Here is a 6,000-nt window from a genome sequence, read left to right as displayed (position 1 = left end):
ATATTATTATATATTTATGCTTGAATAAATTAAAACATATGATTTGTCATTTATTTCTCGAGCAATATTTATGAAAACAATCAATTAAATAAATCTTCTATAATATAGTTTAGAAAGCGTCAGTTTCTTACTTTTCTGATATCTCGCAATCAATTATAGAAATTCACTAATGTTCTCATGAGTATTTTACACTGTTATTGAGACTTAATCTTCTACGCTTTTCTCTTTTACTTTTCAGTCCCGAGACTGATCGTGAAGAATATAGAGAAGTTGAAATACACGAAAAAACCGGTAATCTTCAAATGCACCAGATGCGGCAAGAGCTACCAATTAGAAACGTCCCTGCGAAGACATCAGAGATTGGAATGCGGCGTCGAACCCAAACATGAATGCCAGATATGCAGAAAAAAGTTCACGTATAGATTCATGCTAACTCATCACTTAGTTTCGTGCAGAAAAAAGAGATTGTTGAGAGAAATATTTTAGACAAATATCGAGACAAATATCAACTGTCGAGACGACAAATGTTGCGATTCACGAAGAGTAAATGCTTTTTCATTTCGAAAGCTATAAGAAAAATAAAAATGTTCAAACAAGAGCGTAGAAAGTTGTGTTAATTATAACTCTGAGTCAATATCTATTTTTTGTATGTCATTATTCTGATGTGATTCTTACAAAAATTGAGTTATACTCAGAGTTAATGATAGTCAATTTTAGTGCAAATTTAACTTATACATCAAAACAATGTTAAGGTATCATTCTTAAGATCTTTAGGTCTAACAGACTTTAAATTAATTCTAATAATAAGAACGTACTATTACTTATTAAGTCACATGCTTGAAACAAGAATAATTAATTATATAAATAAATATATTTTGCTACAATTTGAATCCTCTCGAAATGGCGTTACATAAAGACTTTTTTTCGGTATTTATATATAAATATTTATATATAAATGTACATATATATAAATAGTTATGTATAAAGTATACTATGCTGTCTTGCTTTGCGGTATTAAATTAATATAATAAAATAATTTTACGTGTGCGCGCTTTTGCAAACTTTAATATGTGTCTCGTTTCTAGAAAAGAATCTTAAGCACATAATTGTTTAAATATTTCTTTTTGCTACATATTGAAGTATTACATTAATTATAGAACACAACTTTGAATAGGTGTTATACAATTATTATATTATAACGTAATATATTTTTCATAATGTATATTTTCGTGTATCTTGTTTTTCCGGAAGAATAGATTTTTAAAACAAGTAGCTCCTTTATTTGTAAAAAATAATATAGATACGTTGATGTTTATACATATACTATGAAAATGTTATATATTTCTTTAGATTATTTGGGTTTTATTGTTTCAACAGATTCAACACTGGTCAAACGTTAATTGCTTATAACAGATTTTATCTGTTAAGTTTAATTAATAAGAAATTAATAACTCAGAAAATTATTTTAAAAAATACAGAGTTATTAGATATAAGAAGGAGAGAATGTATTTGTAACTCAATTGTACATAATATGTTATGTAAACCTATAAGTGACAGACTGATATTATTTTTAAAAGATGTGGTAAACTAGCGAAAAATACGGCTGACATTTTCGTAAAAAAGTAAAAAAAAATTCCGAATTAAAGTATCAAACTAAATGTACATTTTTATTAATAAATTGCCCAAAGAGATCAATAATATTACAATAAAAACACCCTACGTCATATTTATTCAAATGATTTTTCCTACTCTTTTTTAACATCTATATATATATTTGTCAAAATTATATTTAAAAACTGTAATAACTAAAAATTACGATTTTTACTTTGCACAAAAATTTACAGCTTGCCTTGCTCTTTTATTCTTTTATCTTATTTTCTTTTTCATATTCTTTTTTCATAAATTACTGTCTTTTTTGCATTATCGCAATTTTAGCAACATTTCTTTACAGCTTGTGGAAATTAAATTTTTGCTGTGAGTAATCTTCAATCAAAACTTGTTTCATTTTCCGATCAAAACGAAAATCTTAACTGCACGAACTTAAACACTGCAATGCTTGTCAAACACTGGTAATAATAGACGAATTGATAAAAGAAAATCTTCGATGTATTAATTTCATAAAATATATTCACAATTAATAATGAATAATTTTTAATTCTTGACATTTATTTTGTCTTATATTTTATATGATATTTTACGGGATGATTACATATAAATATTTCTAACAATTTTTTATGTGATACTTTTTAGCAATATAAAATTAAATATATATTTTTCCAATAATAAAACGAAATTTTTCTAATTGAATGTTATTAATATGTTTAATCGTGATTTTTCAAATAATTCTTAATCAAACTACAGAAAAGTTAATAACATAATCATCCTTTGTATCTTTAATAACTTCTTTGGAAGTTTGTTAAAGATAAAATGATCCAAGTTATAATTTCAGCCTATGCCTTCCATCTACATGTTTTTAACCGGAGAATCATTTAGTTCAATTCCTAATCTCTTTGGAAAGTATTGCGACGACAACCTAGCGCCAGAAAAATCACGAAGTACATCGTCTAACCACACGCTGTTTTCTCGTTTCAGGTCTGCTGGCTTCGATGCTGCTATCGCATGACAACTCCTGGGGTCAACAACGATTCGATGAGTCGACATACAAGACACTCAGGACTTCTCGGAAGAAGAGCACGAACGACACCAAATACGAGTGCAACAGATGCGGGAAAACATATAAAGCCACGACATCCTTAAGCCGACACAAGCGGCTCGAATGTGGCGTCGTGCCCTGCGAGGTATGCCCTATCTGCGGCCGCAGATTCAAGCACAGATTCGTCCTGAACGCGCATGTCGTCGGCTGCGAAAGAAGAATGACCCAGACGGGGCAAAAGAAAGACTTTGATTAAAGACAGCGCTAATCAGTGAAAAAATGAGAACGATCGATAATAAGTAACGCTGATTACAATTCATTATCGAAATTTATGCAATCGTTCTTTTAAATATTTGTAAAACTAAAGCTGTATGCAAAATAACACATAGCATAAGATGAACATTCTGAGATTTTTATCATTGATTTGTTTTCAATTGTTATGTATACATTTTAATTTAGAAGATTTGAAAATAATATTGTCAGGAGATTAATGAGTTTACATTATAAATGTCGACCAAAGCAAAAATGCAAAAAGCAGCTCTCTAAATTTTCACATTTTCATTTTTCTGCACGCGAAGGTATGTTTAAACCATATAAGAATTTATCGTACGTTTTTATTAACGTCAAGAACGAATGTGCGAATGTGTATATTCTCTTAAAAGATGGATAAAGTTGTTTGTTTCCTTTTTATAAGAAAAATCCGTTACATACGTATAATTTTGCGATTGACATATATTTATGATAAATGCGATGCATTTAGGCTATATTTAATCTCTTATTATTTGTGCAATTTAGTCACAAAAATGTAGTCAAATGTAAAATATAACAACTGTTATTTATAAGCCAAATTAGATATCGTTATTTTGACACAGACGGGTACTGTCCATGGTTTCATATATGATAAATGATATTTCGATGATAAATGATATAAATATGTATACTTCTTATTTTTTACTATGTAATAGAATTATTACATAATGTTTGCAATGCATTAAATGCGCGTAATATACTCTTATGCATTATGCATATTTAAAATATAAAACTGTTTAAATACATGCTCGTTAAATTTTATCTTTGCGTCATGACATTCTTCTTATACGGCGATTCACGAATGTACAATATTTTGTACCGAAATATTACTAAAAAAAATCTAATAATGAAATATCACACGCAAACAATGTTTATTGAAAATAAAAGCATTGTAAGCAGCGAATGAGAAGACTGTAAATGTTATTTCACACTGTCTATATTAATTTCACATCTTTTAACTTGCATGATTATTGCACATCTTTGTGTTTTAATTTATGTTCTAGTATTTGTATATTATTTATCCTGATCAAGCTTTGTTTCGGTTTTTTTATCAAGTTTTATTCTGATTATAAAGAGTGCACATTTAATTATCTCTTTTCAATTTTATTTTATGTATATTTAATCTTGTTTTCGTGTTTTTTTTTTTTTTTTTTTTTTTTTAATGAAGGAAAGCAACACCATATATCATTTTTTTCATTAGATGACACATTAAAGGATTTATAACTATAACAAAATTAGAAATAAATTTATTTTTGTTACTAAAATTATAATAATAAATTATACACCATTTATATAATAGTAAATATATTCTTTGTCTCTCTCTTTGTCTCTTAATTTTTGACACGTAATAATAATCTTTATTATCAAAATGTATAGACGATATATATTGTCAGCGTTTATTAGAAATTATGTTTTTAAAAAAATTTTTTATACGCAATTTTTATTGATAAATATTTTGCGTATAATTTTTATAATTACTTCAGTTATGTTATCAAGTAGTACTTCCTTAACATATTTGAAGCTCGATCAATTTAATAAGCATTTTTCATACAGAACATTGTTTTAATCTTTTTTTTATATGTAATTCGAAATCTTTCTTGCTATAATTGCTTTCTTGCTATATTGCCTCATTTCGAAATCTTTTTTTATAATATATCCTATTTCCTTCACCATTAAATCCTAATAGCCTAAAAATTATTTACTAAATAGCACGGTAAGACCGTGCTAAATAGTAATTTAGCAAAAAAAAACTATTTTTATCTAAATTCAAGTCTTTCGTGCTTTTTTTAAATCGGAATCACTATGTTTGTGGTCAGTAATTTCATGAAACAATTTAAAGTCATTTTCACTCACATTTATTTTATGTCAACAGGATTCAAAATAAGCAACGTATGGAACATGATTACGGAGTATGATTTCCTCTAACTTTTTACAAATATGTCAACCGATGACTTTTTAAAAGCGAGAAGATCCAACTAACTCACATCATTTTTGTCGAACGTGAATAAAAATATTCATAAAAAACGGTAGATCCGAACAAACTGGTCAGAATCAGATCTTTATGTGTAATTTATGTGGAAATGAATATACATACAGATAGAAACTTTACTTCGTCATCATTGATATGCGGTAACAAGGAGCTGATGATTAAATAAATAATTAAAATAAGTCGCAATCGAAATCGAAAAGCACTTAACGCTTTATGTACGCGCAATACGAATTTATATATACATTTTTCTTAAAGCAATACGTTTCTTTTTGATACATAAGTAATATAAAGATGTTTATTATTATCTCTCGGCACGCATTCTTACAATTTACATTTCTTTCCATAATTGAAAGCTGTAGATTTAATTTGATTAATTAAGCGTTGAAAACAATTAATCATTAATACACATAATCTGTATTTTGTATTGCAGATATTGAATATTGAGAGAAAGATATTTTAGGCATTTTCTTTGCTATAAGTGTTTGAAAGCGTTGAAATCAATTTAATCATCATTATATGTATATTATATGAACATATATATATATATATATATATATATATACATATTCGATTTCGATTGCGACTTCGTTTTTTTCCAGTTCATGATTTCGTAAGAGAAAGATTTTTAATTGACAGCCAGATTAACATGATGCACCAAATGTTCCTTAAGCCTATCTTGTCTGTAGAATTTCTTTGAGCAAAACTCGCATTAAAACTTATTTTAATTATTTATTTAATCATCAGCTCCTTGTTACCGCATATCAATGATGACGAAGATTAGTTTCTATCTGTATGTATATATATATATATATATATATATATATATATATATATATATATATATATACATGTATATGCGCATTGAATTAATTTACTATTTCTTGTAAACTATATTTGTCTTTAATTACATAATAATATTAATTAAAATAAAAGGGTAATTCTTAGCACCATTAATTTTTTAATACGAATACATTGTGTTATAAGCAACTGATTTTTAAAATATTTTTAGCTAATAAAGTAATGTTAGATTTTAAATCTGTAAAAAGTA

This window comes from Anoplolepis gracilipes, chromosome 2 (assembly GCF_047496725.1).
Source record: "Anoplolepis gracilipes chromosome 2, ASM4749672v1, whole genome shotgun sequence".
Classification (NCBI taxonomy): domain Eukaryota; kingdom Metazoa; phylum Arthropoda; class Insecta; order Hymenoptera; family Formicidae; genus Anoplolepis; species Anoplolepis gracilipes.
The sequence above is the reverse complement of the archived record's forward strand: the minus strand, read 5'-3'. Positions refer to the sequence as shown.